The sequence below is a fragment of the Rhopalosiphum maidis genome, chromosome 2 (genome assembly GCF_003676215.2).
Source record: "Rhopalosiphum maidis isolate BTI-1 chromosome 2, ASM367621v3, whole genome shotgun sequence".
Lineage (NCBI taxonomy): Eukaryota > Metazoa > Arthropoda > Insecta > Hemiptera > Aphididae > Rhopalosiphum > Rhopalosiphum maidis.
Genome location: NC_040878.1, coordinates 45,675,435 through 45,696,496, shown reverse-complemented (window position 1 = coordinate 45,696,496; position 21,062 = coordinate 45,675,435). Strand labels below are relative to the sequence as shown.

The following is a 21,062-nucleotide window of genomic DNA, read 5'->3' as shown; positions in this document are numbered from 1 at the left end:
TGTATAATTATTGTGGTGGTATTGGGGACGGGGCTGAGCTTAGGGTAGAAAATCACGTCGAATCTATATATACTGCAACAAGCTGCAATCGCGTCCAGATATAGGCGCGGATGGCTAAGGGAGTTCAGCCCACTTCATTTTGGAAATATTGTATATTGTTATGTATTTATAAAACATGTAAAATCGTTTATATATTGTTATCAAATCGTATTATCTATAATTTTAGTTGTGTACAGACATTCCCCCCCCGGTCCATCCCCTCGTTTCAGGTTTCTAGATCTGCGACCGCAAGCCACGTAAGCTATGTTGCGAGTGCTATCCGACGACGATTTGTTTACGTTTTTCTGAAGACGCACCACGCGACCCAACGCCCCAAGATTTACGATTTTTATGCGCGACGAACATCAGCCAGCGTAATAACGATCAATTATTATCGCTCGGCCGTTTCGTACATGCCCGGCGGCGAATTCTTCGTAATCTGCGGGAAACGGTCTGCTGCAGTTAGCACGTGGTGGCGGCGGCGGCGGCGGTACGATCGATTTTCCGATCGCCCTGTGTGGCGGCGAGAGGGTCGAGCGGGAGACTCCGGCGGCGGCGTTGGTGGTTGCGGCGAATGGCCCGCGCCGCCGCCGGTCCGCCCGTTTGCGCAGGTACAACCGCACCCGGTAATATCGAACTCTCTCTGCGAGGCCGAAGGAATCGGGCCGGCGTCGCCGTCGCCATCGCCATCGCCGCCACCGACGTCGTCGTCGTCGTTGTCGCCGTCGTCGCCGTCGTAGTCGCCACCGTCGCTGGCGCCTCCGATCCGTTTATCATATATTCCGTACCCCGCCGGACGACCGACCGGAGAGTGTTCCCGGCGGTCGCGCTCGACACACGCAGCGCAGCAGCAGCACGAGATTCACTAGCGCCCCCCGGAGCAGTCGTCATCGACAGGCTATTGTACGGCACAGCGGCCGCGTAAGGTAAGAGCCGAACTCCATCACCGCGATCTACACAGTATCGTTGTTTTTTTTTTTTCTTTCCCCACAATAATTTCGTAGTAATTTCCAATCGTCATCGTTATCCGTATACGTTGATAAGCGAGTTTTCGCGGAGGCACAGGAACCAAACGGTTCACTATTAGTGCCGTTTACACCGCCGATTCACCAAAACGTTGTCGCCGATAATAATTTCCCACGTCTCAGTGGTTTTGGGACCCTTTGCGGGGGACGACTGGACGAGGTATGCGAGTTGTGTACATTTTCGCTTTGGCGGATCTATTGTGCACGCACATCAAAACACAGTTGTAAACGATCTGTTTTCTCGCCGACTCCGCGAAAACTCGCTTATTTATCATGCTCACGTATTAACATATAATGGAACGTCGTCGACGGGATATGTCACTTGCGATGTCCTTCTACCCTTATACCGCGTTATCGGAATACGGTTCACGATATTTAAATTATAATTCGTGTACTAAATCGGTTGGCACCGTTTGTTCGTCGCTCTCGGTCGTCTTTATCGGCCGCGACGGTTGCGGTCGTTGTCGCGTTATCGCAACTGCACTCGCGTGGTCATTCACGCAGGACACGGGTACCCGGGTCAAATCTCGCCTACGGTGATAAGGTATCAGTGGCGCCCGGACTGTAGATTACCGAGTGCTGCAACTGCATGTGCTCTCTCTCTCTGTTTCTCGAAGGGGATGGATGTAAATAATTACTGTTGTCACATCAAGGAAACTTATATATTATACACGAACATAAACTATGTAACCATTAATGCCAATGGACTAAAGTGATTTACTGATTTATTTATATGTTTAATCATTAAAAAATACATTATTTAACATTATGATAGCTAACTCCGCGTGCACTAGTGCACTGAAATCACAACAATATATATCATACATAATTATGTATAATATATATATATACGATTTGGCAGTGCCGCCGCAGTGGGTAGCCGCACTGCCGTCGTCAATCGGTCGAGTCGTGTAGGTACTCGCGTGTAAATCGCTTACACTGCAATATCATTGCGATAGGTATAAAATTATAAAAATTCAAACGATCGGATAACGTCCCACGCGTCGGTGTAACGTGCTCACCGGGTGTCTGCGGTCTCGGGTTAAAGTTATAATTTTTTTTTCCGTTTCGGTCCGTTATTTACTCGATTGCATTCCGATTCGCCTCCGCTAGTTACATTATTATACCACAAAATACGATATCTCACACGCATAATACATAATAATAATTATTATTATTAGTTATTGTATACCATTATATTGTATATAGTTGTACGGACTCGGTTTAGTGACGATAATTAAATATATCCGATAACAAGAGTGACGTCCGATGGAATTTTTCGAGGAAATTGTTAGCTGATAATATTATATCAAAGTAGTTTTCATACACCATTATGTTACGTTTATATCATCGTTACGGTTTACGAGCCTGCCCGTACATAATCTAAACGTTTATGTAATATGATATCCAAAATTTGGTTAAATTGCCAACCGAGGCGATTAAAATCTCCATATACATTTTAATAACTTATAAAATACATAATAATCGTTCTTAGACATAAATACCTATGATACCCACTTAATAACCAAATCTAAAATTGTATACTGTTATAGACATTTAATCCGAATGAACGAGGCTAAAATTAGGTACAAAGTACAGTATAGCACATTTCCGTTATTTTCCAATTACCATTTTAATGACAAATAATTTATAATGTTAATATTATGAAAATTAATAAATTTTTTAATTTAGTTTGAAACAACTTGGCGGTATTGACTTATTTTTATTCAAAACGATCTTTGATGTTTTATTTTTTGTGAGGCTTATAAAATTATAAAATTATTTCTGCTTATGCTGAAAGTTTGTATTTTTTACGATGGGCCGGAGAGCTAAGTGAGTTTAACTAAATTATCACTGTATTGTACTTGTTTGCAAGGATATATGTTTAATATTAATCTGATTAATGACAATCAGAAAAAAATTAAAATATTAAAAACACGTATGAAAAATGAATAAATCGAAGTAGATATATACAATATAATATAATATAATATGTATATTAATATATTATTTATGTATTAGATTTTATATTTGTCTTTATAGTACCTACATATAACAGAAAACCTTAATTTTTTTCTCATTCTTATTCACCATAAAAGTTATTTAACTCCTTGTTACTTATCGTTTCTCTATGTTTTTCTTACCAAACCATATATCATGTTAATGCTTCTCATATTTTTTTCTCGCTGTTTCTCTTTCATTTTAAATGTTTGTTCATTATCTATTACTACAGAATATTTCACTTTATTTTTATTTAATTTACATAGATTAATAAATAAGACTACCTAAATTATTGATCACCAGTCCAAGTACAATAATAAAGAAATAAAAATAAACATTGAAAATTATCACTGATAACATTAAAATAAAATAAATAAATAAAACATTATTATTAATAAAAAGTGAATTATTCATTTTTGATTTTACATATATTTTTCGTATTTTAATAAAAATATATGTATTTATTATTATTTTTGATACGATTATTGTCAAATATTATTTCTTAAAACTTTATTAAGAAATTACGAAAAAAGTACGATGGTAAATTTGTTATGTATTATTCAGATAATAAACTTTTTGTAATTTGAATTATCTTCAATCTTATTTTTTTTTTATTTCTTCCGTTAGTGTATTAAATAATAGTTTATCGATCTGAGTAATTTTAAATTGTGATATAAATTTAATGCATTTAGGCTGACAAGTGCAAAACTCATACCGGAACAACAAAACCATGCCATGTCTATAACGACCTCACCAAAATACTGCTCCATAATTCATAATAATATTTAAATGCGCCTTCTATTTATTAAACAGATCATAACTTATAGGCAGGCATATCACATTTTCATTATTTTTATGCAGTTTATATCATATAAAGCCTTCAAAACGATAACTAAAAATCATATAGTAAGCGACATCATTATGGTTTAACTTTTTGATATTCTAATATACTTGTCTTTATTTATTTGTTTAAATTTAAAAAAAATAAAAGTATATAAAATTGAATAACGACCGAGTATTATGATTTAAGCCTAAATTATAGATATGATAAATTGAAATGATATGCATTTATTATTTTGTTTTATCGAAGCATATAAAATACGATTATCCAACGAAAAATATAATTTTATCGCATTAAAGAAATGTGGAAAATAATATGTATAATATTGATTTAAACAACATCACAACTAAATTTCATTGTTTCTGTTATTTTTATACTTAACTTTTGTTTATATGAAAAAAAAGTTTTTAATAATGTTCTATAACAAATTTTATGAAAAGTTAATTGATTACGCAAAAACGATGAATGATCAAAATAAATTATAATGGAAAAGTTTTAATTTTTGTTAATATTACTCTTCGACAAACAACATATTTTTTATAGAACTAATCATTTCAAAATGATTTTACAATACATTACTCTTTTCCATGTGAACCATTATTTATTAGTATTATTTGACGTTGTACACGAAATGTAAATTAAAAAAAATACATGTATAATATTTGTACAAATATGCACTAAATCTGTTTGACCGGATCTCATTTTTCACAAGGGTTAGAGTTCAGTGTTCAGTTTTTCTGATCTTTTTTTTGAATCAGCTGCTGTTTAGTGAAATATGTAACATTTCCTAAAATGGAGGGAGAAAAATTACACGGAACCGCATAAATTATTCTAACGCGGGAAAATTCTCCCGGGATAGTATAACGATAAATAACAGTCCTGAGGTGATTTTCAGCCAGTAAAAATTTTAAATTTATGAAGCAACATCCAGTTGCATGTCAACGACATCGCAACTAATTTTTTAACGGGACCGTAAAAACTAATACAGACCTGTCACGAGTACAACATTCTGCAACTTGGTTTATAATATGTATTTGGCTCTGTTCCAATATTGTAAGCACGATAACGACCCACTAAAGTATACAAAATAATGTTATTCACCATAATATAAAGTTAATAGTTGATATTTATATAATATAGATAAACAAAATTAATATCGATATCGTGGGAACGTATACAGAAATATTAAATCACTACAATACAGAATCGTGTTAAATTAACTCAGATAAATGGAAGATATACAATTAAAATTGAAAGTTAAATAAACTACTCTTAAGACTATTTCGTATATACTCGTGTGTATTATGTCTTCAAGTGTGTGTATTACTATTTATACCCAGTTCATCAAGTTTGTATAAAATCTACATAATCCTAAATTTTGTAATTAATTATGAATAAATGCATTTAATAAGTGTTAAGTTAAACATTTATTATATTCGTCTTATAACTAACAAATTACGAAACAATGAAAACTGTAAATATTAAATAAAGCGGATGCGTATTTTTCCGTGAATGCGCAACCATCCGAGTACAGTAATATTTTCTTTTATCCCTTGACTAAGCTCAGTACTTGTAAAGGAAGGGTATAGTAAATCCTCCAACGCCACATATTACCAAAAGCTCATAGTGACTTACCTACGTTATAACTTTCGTAAAACGGATATTAGGATATAATATAATAAAGCGTTCTGAAATAGCTCTAAAGTGACTTAACGTTACCGTCCCTTATAACTATAAGTACATTATTAAGCCTTTTCCATAAAAAATTCTTTATTACCTTTATATATTAAATATCGAGACAAGGATGTAATATTATTTATTTTTAATCTAGGGTATATGGCAATCATGTAGTATGTACAACTACATTGTGTTTAAGCATGGATAATTCGAATTATTTATTAAAATAATAACAATATATCAAGTCAATGGTCATAGTGTATAATTGGTCGTCATAATATAAGAAAAATAATCATAACGAACCCGCGTGTTAAGATATACCTATTTACCACTAAGTCTTATACTCACACGTGATATTACATTCATGTTGATAAAACATATTATTATATGACGTGGATGTACGTTGTTAATAACAAGATGAAGCTAATATTTCAAATATGTACGTACATATTTGATTGCATACACAACGTATATTATAATATTATAATTGATTGTTCGGTTATATTGGCATATCAAAACATTTAAACTATTATAAAATTATGTCTTATTATTATTATTATTATTATTATTATTATTATTATTTGTAATTCATTTATTATAATGTTATTGATTGACATACTTTTATGACGTTATCAGGACGATATTAATAGAAACTATATTAGAAAAAAAATAATTAATAGTGATTGTAAAATAGAAATAAGACACGAGCGCTAGACTGATTACCTCCCACAGGTTATTAACAAAAATGAATTCGCGTTATAACCTTCTAATAACAGTAAATATTATGTAGTAAAATAGCAAATCGTTTTATAGGAAAGATGAAAGCGATGATAAACAAAATAATATATGAAACGTAAACACGTGACACATGACACAGATTCATAGATTCGCATAAAAAAAGAGGAGAGAAGCTTATCTACCTCCATGATAAATGAACGCGAGATCGGATGAGAAGAATGAGAGGAAAACCAAAATTATTTGAACCCAGAGAATAAGGGATGTATTGTATGCCCAGTGCCTATTGCGTTAAAACGGCTCTATGACCCTGAGTCAACGATTTTGCCAACAATGCGTATTGTCCGCAGAATACCACACATGTTATATTATAATATAACCAATTATTTTCTGAATAAATAATATCTCCAGAACCTTTTTATCGCATGACCATGTCATAATAATGGGCTACAGGATTTATGCACCATCCGCATGTTCACTATTCTCGAGCTTTTGTGCTAACATATTTCGGACGGAAATCCCATATATATATAAATATATACATATGCTTCTATTTGCGTTTTGACGAACGCAATGGACATTATATGAATAAAGTTTATACAACAATATTCATGTATGGATATCAATGATACGCTGTAGAACCCGTGTTCATTAAAAAAAAACTTTACAATGAGTCCACACTTGTTATGCCAATAGAAATCCAAAAGAGTGTGGTGTCGACTGCTTAAAACTTTGAATATCAGAAATATTATTACTTAAAAATATGTGTAATATATTTATATTATTATATTAACAATTTGAATCAATACACAGCATAAGAAAAATTTCTGAACACAGTGTGTGTTTCTTTTGAACAAATTCAAATAAAACTTTGTGGGTAGTAAATAAATTCAAATACACGGCAATATAAATTACAAGTTAACCTATACTAAAACTGTGTTTGCACACTAGATAATACAGAATATTTCCCTAAAATATCTCACTTTTTATTTTTTTTTCGTGAATTTTTTATTAAAAATTAACTATTTCCAAAGAATTTGTTATTAATTGTAATATCAATATAAACATTAAACAAAACAAAGAATTTAAATTTTCTACAGTCTATTTTTCAATCATCTCTATTGACCAATTAATGGATAAGCTACATACAAATGTTATATTAGTAAGTAACTTGGTTACAAGGTGTGTAAGATGTTATGTTATATTATAATGTTATAAAATTATAAATATTAATTTAATATAATTTTTATTAAATATAATCAAAGATAAATGGCCAACTGATTGAATCAAATTTTAAAAATAATTTTCTATAAGAATTTTACTCCATAGAAATATTTAACTTGATTATAATAATTAATTTAATTGTAAACATAAGTTAAAAAATAAAATATATGAGAAATATAATTGAGGAAATAAATTAGTGACTTAAAATTACTCTTAACACTTGTAACTGTATACAAAAACTTGCCGAAAGAAGCATTAAAATTTAAAAGACATCTACTAAAAAAACTGCATATTTTTATACAATGTAATGCTGAGAAACTAACATTAAATAAAGTTTAGTTAAAATATCTTCTCTGGAATGAGAACACTTGGAATAAAATAATCGTATTAAAATATAACCATTGAGATTTAAAATACATTTTTATAAACCAACAATTATTTAGATAACTATGAAGAATTTTCAAAACTAAAACCAAGTATGGTATTATTCATGATTTTTTTTCATTAAAATATAAGTAAACATTTTCACATGTACTTAAATGTTGAATTATCTGGAGGTGTGCTTCAGTGGTCATTCTAATAAATTATACATGGGGAGTTTCTGCCTACTTAATTATATGATATACACATGAGTACATGACGTATATACTATATGTATATCATATTTTTTTTCGTATTATTAAGATACCAATTTTATTTTGCGATTATATGCTATAATAAAAATCACGTACTTATCATAAGTACCTTATTTTATATCTTCAGATAATATAAGGTACACACTACGCATTTATAAACTGTGTGAAAAGTATATAACGTACAGTAAATTTCAAAGAGCTAATTGGGAAGTGCAAATGTAAATAAAAAGATAACATAATATAATATATTATACAGATGGACTGCAGATAATATAGATACTGGAAATTTGTCTTACTTTACTAAGCTCGGAGAAGGTTAGTGCCATATTATCTTGTACGCTTAAATAATTATAAATGATAAATATAAACGTAGTGATGCGATAAACAGCGTCACATTTGTAAAAAGATTCTGATTTATTTATATATATAATTATTCATATGTTTATTTGAATGCATTATTATCTTTATTTTTATCTTGATAATTATTTGCTACAATCATCTTATATTATCTAGGTAATTTTTTAGTTATCTATTTCCATCACTGCATATTACACTCGGAACAAAATTATATCTTTACAATTTTTATCGTTAAGATTTTTTTTTGATTTTTTTAATGGTAATATGCAATTTTAATTTCATACTCGTAGTACCGTAGTACAATATTTTTCTGAGTACTTCAATAAAGAAAATCAAATGTTGAATAAGTTATTTACTAATTATTAGTATGCCAAGTTTTTATGAACGGAGTGGACCAATATTTTGCATGTCTGTGCTACTATTCTGATCCTACTCATTTAAATTTGAATTTACTTATTTCTAATTAGTTTGAAAACTCAATTTGAATGTACTCAAATACTTCGAAAAATACCTTGATTGCTATGAAATATGAAATTTAATGTATATATTATTATTTTAAAAAGTAAAAACTTAAAAAAAAAACTATAATTGTAAAAATTAAAGTAGTTTTTTTCTCAAAAATATTCATGAAAATAAATCAAATAATTTAAAAAATATATATATTCAAAATAGTTAAAACTAATAAATAATAAGTATAAACATTTAAATTGATCTTCTTATACAGAGTGAATCACCTGCTCTAACACACTTACCCGTTTTTTTTTAATAATGTAGTTTCATAAATCTGAAAATTCTAGTCCTTGATAATAGCCCCACTATATGGTTATTTATAGAATTAAAATTTATGTAAATATATTCATAATAATAATTTGTTGAGTCGTGATCTTATTAGTTATTATTTAGATCAGCGGTTCCCAACCCATTATGGGCCGCGGTCCACAAGTGAGTGGGCCACCAGCAGCGAGGAATTGTCTCGTAGACCATATAATATCAACATTACTAACGTTTATATTTAAAATAATATTATTACATATTTTTATTATATGTTTTTTTTTAATAATATTATATATATTATACATAGATGTTTATAGGTGAGCTATTAGTCATTATTCATTAGTGGGGCTCAAATATTTTTTTTTATAAAATTGATGGTCTGCAAAACTAAAAAGGTTGGAAACCGCTGATTTATATAATTATTAAGAATATACAAAATATTAATAAATTAATTATATGTTTAAAAATTAAAATAATAATTAATAAAAAATTTAATAATACATATCCTTCCTGTTCTATCGAGTAGCTTATCTAATTTTTTTTAGTAAACATAAAAGATAAAAAAAATCAATTATATTTATATGAATATTTAATAACAGCATCCTTTGTATATAATGTTTAATAACTATATAAGATACTTATTTATTATTAAAATGCCCATTTAAACTAATCAAAATTTAAAAGGGTGATTTTAAATTGAAAAACTGAAATTTGTAACGCCACAGTACATTCCTTTATTAATAGTCCAAAAAAGTATTTAATTTTTTAAAGTAAATAAATCTAATCAAGTCTTTAAAAATATAGTCTTTAAGTATATTTAAACATTTTAAATAACTAAACTATTAGAGAAAAGAACTGAGTGAGTATCCTTGGTGAAACACTCTGTATATACTAAAACTATTTTATTTTCTGACAAGACAACAAGACGTAATTTTCATTTTCCAAATGAAAACTTAAACACAAGCTGCAATCCACATAAATGGAAGCATCCCTTCGAAATATGTCAACCCGTCTTACCAGTGACAAGAAATACCACTAATATCTTCCCTTACTATAATAACAGTAACAATTGAATTTAAAGAAAAAAAATACAATCTGCAATCCCTAGGGACATTATTATTTACATAGTACTCTGATATTGTTACTTTAAACATTATAAAAACAATTATACAAAAACCATTCACTTATACAATTTCGATACACTTTGGGTAAATTAAATCAAAATATAAAATACAATATCATGATGGTAAATTAATCAATTTAAAAATAAAACGCAATATAATTTAAAACATAGTTGTACTTCAGCGTTTAAAAAAAAGGAAGCAGTGTGTTGATTCATTGTAGGTTTTTCTAAAATTACAATATGTTAATATGGATGCTAATTTGAAATTAGTAAGTATCTTTTAGTTAATTTTAATATTATTATACAAAAAATGACAATAATAAAGTTAACTATAAATTAAATATACTAAAAGTTATTAATATAGGTTAGGTTTTTTGTTATAGTTATAATTCATTTTACTACTATTTAAAAAAGATACAATGTAATTATTATGCTATGACAACAATTTACTAATAAGAAAAGATTTTATTGCTGAATTTAAATTTATTTTATTTAAATAAATATAATAATAAATACAACACGAAGAATTATATAACAATAAAATACAGTTGGAACAAAAAGTAACATATTAATAAAATGTTTTGGACACATACAAAAAACTCTCACACAACTTAATATTTACTAAACAGATTAAATTTATATAATAATAATTAAAAATTATTGCTATTTTAAAATAGTCCTAAAATTAAGATTATTATAAAATCAAGGAATTCAAATGTGTAAATATAACATAAATTATTAAATAAACTTAAAAATTTAACCTCGAGATTTTTTAAATCAAGAAGAAAAATAATATAGTTTATAAAAATACAGTTAATATAAATGAATAAAAACAGGAAAGTAATAACCATATAAATATTTAAAAAAATGTTTACTTATTTTTTCTATAATGATTTTAAAAACGGTAATGGAATAAGACAGAATTTTCATTTATTTGTTTACAAAACTTTTCAAGAAGTGGCAAGAACTATAAAATTTATCTTTTCAAAATAGAATAAACATATATAGTTATAAAAATGAACTGACTATATCGTATCTATCGACCTCGTATGCAAAACATGATATATAATGAAATTTGTACTCAAACTAAAACAAACATCACAACAACTTAACACAAGTATTACATTTGCGTATATTGCTGTTACATCTGTGTACATCTGTTATCTGCTCAACGAATAAATAGTAGCAACAACAACAACAACGACAACGACGACTTCGAAATTGCATAGAAATTATACGTTCAACATAATAATATGTGGAATCTTTAACAATGCTAGTTATTTATTGTATGGTTTGAGGGGAATGAAAAACAATTATATTTTAAACTACAAATTGAATTATCGGCACACAAAGTTCTTAGCGGATTTTATTATTAACTAAAACCTCAGATACAGAAAAAACATTCTATGTGTTCTTACACTCATTAAGCCATCGTTGAGACAATAATAAATCAATCAGCAATAGTAGTTTTTACACTGATTTTGTTTCTCTCAGAAAATAAAAAAAAAATATATATATACGATTAAAAATTAATTAATGGGATAATAAAAGTTTTAATAATTAGATTTAAAATTTGTAGAATAGTAATTTTTAATTTTCTTTAGAGTATAAATGATAATGGAACAGTAAATCGAAAAGAATACACGTGATAATTATAATACTGTTTTTTGTATTATTGATACTATGCATAATGACCAAGGATTTACTAAATTATATTTATTCAGCGAGGAAAGTAATTTCCAACTATTAAATACCACCATCATTCTACTTTATTAAATTAAATATTGATATTTTGCATGGGGAAAGATTAATGGTTTACTTTTCATGCAAATAGTCCTATTAAAAAAAACCAGCTGTGGATAATATATCAAATATGCTTAAACTGTTTGGTTTTTTTTTTTTTTTTTAATAACCACGTTTGATTAGTTGCAAACACACATATCACAACATTAAAATGGTAGCAGTCAAATTTATCTTAGTATAACTTTTGTGAAATGGAATATAACACATAATACCAACGTTTCTAAAAAAAAATACACATACACACATTTACATTCATATATTTATAAAAAATATGTATAAAAGTCAAATAAAATATACCATGGGGTACACTCAATTTATTCTGTCATGTTTTTTTTTATATATGTATATATAAATACGTACTTTCATACATATTTATAGATATTATTTACAAGCTTTGATCAAATTATAAACAATTCAAGCATGATATTGGAGTGAATTGAATATTAAGTTTCTTTTATATTTGTATTTTTTTTTAACTCTATAGCAACTACATTCTAAAAAAAAAAATTAAATTAATAATAGAAATTATTTGATACAACAGTTACAGGTTTGTATTAATAAATTTGTTTATTATAATTTACTTACCTGTATTATTAAAAGATATATTTCAACTATAACTATATAGATTAATAATATTTTTAGCCACCTTTCACTTTATTTGACTCTCGGTGTGAATGAAAATGGTTATGAATGTGAAATATATTGTATACGTTTAAGTTTAATTGAATATTATATAATATATTTTTATTAGTATCTTGTACTTAATAGACAATATTAGTTGTATATGTACCTAAATTGCCTATACATGTCGCCGTGTTACAAAATGTGTTTTACTTTATAATAATATAATAGTAGGTACAATAGCATTTGATAAGTTGTAATATCTTTACATGATTCACTAATTTCATATCTTTCGATTTTAACAAAAATGTTTTAAAAAAATTTACTTAAAATTCATATTAATATTATTTAAAATTAAAATAATATTTTACTGACTGAATAATTCTACAAATAATATAATGCTTATAATATATTAATAATTCATTTATGCATAATATAATTTATATACATTTAATTTATACATTATCTTACGATAAAAAAATTGTTTAGATGGATGTATGTTGTGTGATTTTATTGTACTCAAAATAGTCAAAATTAAATATTTTTGGCCATTTTAAAGAAGTTATGATCTTTATTATATCATTTTGTTCCACATAGTTAATAAATCTATCAGTTTTCTGTCACACGCTAAAAATAGATTAATTATATTTTGCGTTTAAGTTTTTTTCCTAATTCAAAATATAATTGACAGTTTAAAAAATGCGTTCATAACAATAATATAGCTTTTGTCGTTGTTCGTAAATCGTAACGGGTGTATATATTTTTCTTTTCAAAAAAGTTAATTAAAAACCAAAGTGTGTTGATAATTGGAAAACAAATCGCGGGGGACCAACTTCCATAGTTGTTACATTTTATTTGTAAATTAAAACAGAAATCACTTAATAACGTTATACTATACACGGACTCGTTTTCTGCTATTATTATTATTCTTTATGCGTTTTATATGACGCAGAAGACTACCCGCAGTAAAATGACTACAATACTCATTGGTTAATATCGGTGTTCGCACTTAATATAAATGACAAAGTTAATTATAATATTCGGTGGTGTATACTCAAAATTCTACATGGGCCCACGGCAGATCGACCAGTACGTGGAACTTTTGTCGAGATCACTATGATGTGTATATCTTCTAATATACATATATATATACATTAACTATCATAATTATTAAAATAATGTAACTTCAGTTTTAATTTATTCCTGATATACATCGTTAAAAAAAAAACCTTGATTCTTTTCTCCGAATCCAATTATAGAACTATTGCTCGACATTTATTTTTATTCACGGTTAGGCTCCGACGTCTTTTTATACAATCAATTGGATCGACGACTAGTTACACGTCGCATAATAATAGTAATGATAAATAATAATAATAATAATGATGATAGGCAATATATATTACAGAAATCCGTCGCTGCAAAGTTTCAACGAACTCGATTGTTATTCAACAGACGACGGTGGCTGGCTATATGCACGAGACGCGCGTGTTAGCACGAGTATAATAATATTTTCGAACGCGCGATACGCCAGACGAATACCGATTGTCAAAAGTTGTTAGTTTGACACTAGCTGTGATAATGTTTTTATTTATTATTATTATATTATTGAAAAAAAAAACTGTTAATGTACCTAATCGGCAACAGCGACCAACGGCAGACTTTTACGTATATACGAGATTACTGAGCGTTGGAAAAAAGCTGCATGGAGTTTTTTCGATAGACATCTATGTGCAAAGCCATTCTTCAAACACAGAACGCCACCATTATCTCGGTAGTTTTTATTTTTAGAAAAAAAATATCTTAGTAGAGTTGTATTTTTGCAAAAACAATTTAACATCGTCGAAGAGATGCGAAGACGTGCCGCAATAAGATCTTTTGTTATCCATTAGTTTATAAACTTAAAATCTTTATAGGTTAATAAAACGAGTTTAATATTCGTATATATTTTAAACACCGGCATTTTCATAAAATTTTTTTTTTTCAGAAAATGAAATTAAAAACAATATGGGATATCGTTATTAAAAAAAAATACCTAAACCTCCTTCATCCGAAACGCAAATATAAAAATAGTAATTTAATATTTAAATTTATACAAGACAATTTTTTTAAACTTAGTCTAGTTATATATAAAAGTATGATGTAAAATTGTTTTTAATTTTCATCTGTTTCGGAGTATAGCGAATATTTCACCTGCAGCGTATGCCACCTACAGATGCAGTTACACGACGGCACGTCTCGTCGCGATCATCCATCGGCGTTGTATTATATTACCTTCGTCACGCCAGTATACACCTCGCAGCACTAGTCGGTCGTTCCATATTATATAATTTTCAATTACATCTGCTGATTTATAATAAAAAATACATATTCTATAGGTATATAAAATTATGTGTAGTAATAATGATATACGGACGCAATGTGCCGTAAAACATGTTCCTATCGATTTTGACGGTCCCCATAGTAACGAAGTAATTCGCATTTTCGCTGGGATTATTATCTGGTGCTCACGGCAGCAGCAGCACCATGCACAATATTATATATTATTATTATTAGGTGTGCTTCCACATCGCTCTCCGGGCGGCACGCACTCGAGTCCAACCGACCGTATGGGTTTTAATCGACCTATACCTGTGCACACTGCAGGCACGCACACACACACACACACACACACACACACACACACACACACACACACACACTGCGCTCACACTGCCGTCATTGACATTCGTATTATAATATATAATATAGTTCAACAAATTAATACAAAACAATGGAAGCAGTATGCCTGTGTAATATGTTTATACGGTGTAACGGGGGCAGGTATATAATAACACTATTAAATACATAAATTCGTTTAATAGATCCCGTGTACATATATAGCGTGTAACATACACGACATTATATGGTATAAAGTGACTCGCCAGTCGCCGAGTATTATTGTGTATCTATATATTATTTTAAACTAATATATAATATTATTAAATATTATTATTAGTATTATTATGAGCTGTGCGTGCTAAACGCACGAATTTCTATGCATGTTACCGCGGCGCGTGTAATATTATATGTGTCATTATGTTATACAAACGGCGCGACAGACACGTACTAGATTCATACCGACGTATTCGATGTGCATAAATAAAACATTAAGATGGTATGCTTTTTTAATTAGGTACATATCATTAAAAGTATGAGTGGGGTTGCGACTTTGTGAGCTGCGAAGTTCGCGAATAATTTTCCTCTGCTGTCTATTAACAAAATCCCACACATTATATTATAATATTATTTCATATTTTAGAGTTTGAAAACATTCAGCTAACTTCGTATACATATTATAACAGTTGAACTGTTTCAATTAATTTGTGTATAAATCATGAGCGTAATTATACATTACAACAGGCATATAGTGTATTATATTAAAATGTTCATGACTTCGGGTTCGTTCGTTTAATCACTTTAAATGAATTTGAACGAAACTAACTACGTGCATGTTAACTGTGTTTAGAGCACCATAAGTTCGTAATAGTAAACATTTAACGCTCTGGAGATTGAGTTAGATCGTAGTAGGTTAATATTATTATTTAGATATCAAGCAATTATCAACCACTATATTATTGTATAAATGTGTTTATATAAAGTTTGAAATTTAGCATATATTTATTAGACTTATACAAAGTTGCTTATTCGCAGTTTTTCTTTCAACGAGTCAAGTACAAATGATTAAACTTCAACACATTTCTCTAAATATTGTTTTATAACTCACTCAAAGAACAAAATTTGAACATATGCCACATAACCATACAATAATTTTATCATATACTAATACTTACTAAAATAAAATAGATTTAACTATAGAGCTTATTTTTTCTTATTGATCGTAAGCAATTCCTTTTTGTATTATTATAGTCAGGAAAATCATTCGGTATTTAAAGAAAATGTCTGAAACGAGATTGAAACACAGAATTTAACACATTTTCGTCTATAGGGTGCAGTCGTTTTGTATAGTTTTATAATGCACTTGCTCGTAAAGATTACAGACAATATTTTAACAGCAATGGAAATTAAACTACATAATATGTGGTTTTGATATAAGAGTTAGTTTACAACCGAAATGTATGCTTAAAAACGTTATGCATGTCCTCGTTAATATTTTAAACACAATGCTCGCTTTCTTCGGTTATGTTGTTGTTTATTGTTATGTCTAAACACGTTTTAAAATGACGACACTAAACAAAAAAATAAAATAATAAACAAATAAATAAAAGTAATAATGGCAAAAAAACACATTTAAGAGATAAAATAAATTATGCGAAAATGGAATCATCGTCGCGAATAAGCGCGTTACACATTCGGGCACGCGGCGCATATTATAATATATTGCAGAATTTACAAATATCTAAACACGTTCGGTGATTAACTAACTCATATAACGCTTGCCATAATAATATAATAATATTATATTCTCTGTCGGAATAATAGAGTTATGATGACAAAGTATTATACCTATACAGTTGCCCCGCCACAAAATGTAATATAGTGAGAATGGTTATATTAATATTATTATCGTACACAGTGTATTACCACTATTAAACTATATGTACAGCGCGGCGCGCATATGCATATAAAATATAATATATAGGTATCCGACCGTTAAAAAATAATAATATTCATTAGCTTTAAATATTGTTTTAATATAACACATCAGTGGATAACAATGAAATTCAAAAACGTTGACTCCGTGATAATATATTATCCCGGCTGTACAGCGTTACAAGTAAGTCACATTCTTCAAAGCACGTCAATGCTGCCATGACGTGTAGTTGTTACGTATAGGTTGTACGTTGTGTATTATTATAAATCATAATATTAACCCCACCTGCGAGATGTGGGCTCGCGCGTGGCTGAGCAAAAGCTAAAATACCAATTGTATACACATTTTATTTACGAACTTATTAATGTATACACCAACTAGTGATGTAAACAAAAAAACGATATATATATATATATATATATATATATGTATATAATATATTGTTTTTATTATACCTAAAATAACTTTGTACCATACTACCACATTACCGTAGTGTGTATAAAACCATAAAATACTATTAATATTTATTGTAGTAAACCATAATATTACATACACGATTTATTTACGGTAGATTAAAATATTATTAAAAATTACGCAAATTACATTGACATTACTCATTCAAATGCAAATGCATTAACAACAATAAAAAAATAAAATACTGGGAATTTTATGTTTAGTAAATGTTTAGATGGGTAATATAACTTCAAATTAACAAGGAATAAAAATATTTAATCACTTAATAATAACAAAATAAAAGATTAACGATCTAATTTTAGCAAAAATAAATTATAATAGGTACTTGTGTTGTTTTGTATAAAATAATTCTATACAACATGTAAAATATACCATTTGATATAAATGTATTATATCGATTCGCATCACAAATACCAACAGTGTAATATCTATATCTAATATTATATATTGCATACATATACTACAAAAAAAGAAAAAAATTATTTTTATGGCCATAATATGATTTTGAATTCAGTATACAAAATTAGTGTATTGATACCACCAATAAATTTAACAATCTATATTTTAATATAATATTTAATGTATTTTTTATTACATCGGCAGGCAATTAAGATAGTAATATTCATATTTTTAAATCCAATTTATACTGTAATACTGTCACTAATTACATTTTATTTTTATCGCTTATCAAAATTAATGGTAAATAAAACCAGGTTAGGTGTATAACCTCCTCTTCAAATGATAATTACAGTCTATAATCTAATTAAATACATTCATTTAGTTATAGCATAAGGCATTAAGAATAAAGTTAAAAGTCAAAATTTGATATTTCTACTAAATAAGTCTGATATAAAGTATTAAAATCAGAAACAGCTTTAAGCATATTCTGTAATAACATAATAACATTTATACTTTTTTTTTTCAGATAATTACTTAATTGAATTTTAACATAAAGAAAAAAACAATCTAAAATGAAAATCTAAATAAATTTGTATTTTCATACTAGTTTTAAATATTAATTCATTACAAGTATAATAGAATTACAGGATCAATGAGTACAACTTTCAGTTTTACATGTGAACTTTTCAATTTATTAATTACGAAAAGAGTCAAGAAAGTTTTATAGTTGTACTTATAGTGAACTTAAATGCTTAATGATTACTCGGTGAAACTTTTTTTTATAACAGGTATTTATGTAATCCGAGCGTTTTAAATTTATGATTGATTTATTTTCAAACAATTATAAATTAACTGTTTTTATTAACAATCCACAAAAAATACAAATAATATTAAATTATGTTAACCTTAAAGTACATAACTTGCTTAAAATCAAATCATTTATTAATTATGATTGATAAAATCATAAGTTTAACTTAAAATTGTTTTGTCATATAATTATAGTCTGAAATGGTTAACTACGCTGCCTTAAAATAACTTATAATAAGTCACTATATAAATATATAGTGATATGTTATACTCAATATAATCTTCAATATTCCAAATAAAAATGTTTAATTATTTAAACAAGTATATTGGATAAGTTTGTACAAAATTTTGTAATGTACAAAATAATAAGAAAATAAGAATTACCTATTAAAATTAAAATCATAGTGATTCGATAAAATAATCAAATTTTTATTATTTTCAAAACGTGAAGAAAATGTAAACATTTTAATTTAAATGCTCACATATAATTGAATAAATTTAAACAATAGTATTCAACTTTTATTTTTGAACAGCTTTCAACTAGGATGTATTCATGTGATGTATCACTCTTTGTCCAGAATACGAAAATGAATTATATTTCTTTGTAAGATCGAAAGTAAAAGCATTTTGTGTGATAATGGATACGCGTTCGCGCGCAGGAAATAAAAGAGATGACTATTTATCTTTTATCGTACGCGGGTGTGTGTGCTTTGGAAATATAACAAAAGACCGACCATATATATATTATATACACAGAAACCGTATCCGTATGTCCATTTATGGTCATAAACAAGAAATAGTGATTTATTATTGCAAACGTATTCTCACCAGAAATAATATTGAGTATATTGACCATATCGTATCTTAGAAAACACGCAATGTGTAGCTTAACTCTACCAACTTATAGACGGCAAGAATATTATTATACTATAAAATATATAATGACGTCAAACATAACCATTTATTCGATGACCACTTCATGTCGAAAATAATGTCTTTTTAAAAATATATTAGATTAGCCTCCTCACCCCGTACTATTAAAATAATAGAAAAAAAAATACTTAGGCTATCTAAAATGATAAAGTCAAGTCATAAATTATTAACTTTTTATTTAGGTCATCGTTATTAACTAGCTATCAGTAATAAAATACTGTTTTGAAGGGGATGACCTAATAGAAAAACAGTGTATCCTATGTGATTAGGAACATTTTTTTTTTTATTTATATGCATATTAATTATTAATAACTAATATTTTACCATTATATGTATATAATACTGGTTACGAGATATAAAATTTAATATCATATAATTGGAAAATTCCGAGGCAATAATGTATTTTATTTTACTGGAAATTCGTAGTTTTTATAGAAAATATTTAATATTATATTGATTGAAAATTAGAATAGGTATATAATCAAAAGGGGTAACAGTGGCTATTTTCTCATATGGCTATTTTGTTTTTAAATTTACGTTGTTTTTATCATCTTAATTATATTCACTTATTTCCTACAGTTAATATTATATTTTTATATTTTTTTAAATTTTTTATTATCCGATAATACCCATTATCGTTAACGAAAATGCCTTTGTAGTATTAACCGTGATCTAATCTCCAACATTAATTATAATATTATAATTGAAGATTTTTCTTAATCAACACACGGAAGAAAATTTAATTATTATATTTCTCGTTTTTTTAAGACATATTAGATTATATTTTATTATAAAAATTGATTTTTTAAATTAACATTTTTTTTTCTATAATTGGGTGATTATTGTTGTTATCCCTAAGCGTTAAATTTCTAAATATGGCTATGGTATGACACTGATTGCATGCCATGAATTTAGTAGATATTGAATCATTCTAAATAATAGTTTATTGAAAATTACGATTAACGTACGTTATATTTAAAAAAAATAATAGATAGGTACC

The 21,062-nt window shown here is 27.9% G+C and overlaps 1 protein-coding gene across 1 annotated transcript in view; it reads left to right on the top strand.

Annotated features, from left to right (window-relative positions):
* The first annotated feature begins 741 nt into the window (after positions 1–741).
* Positions 742–21,062, top strand: part of LOC113553902 — a 37,084-nt gene continuing 16,763 nt past the window's right edge. The window contains exon 1 of the mRNA XM_026957468.1: positions 742–965. The gene's annotated coding sequence lies outside the window, so the exon portion shown is untranslated. The remainder of the gene's footprint in view (positions 966–21,062) is intronic.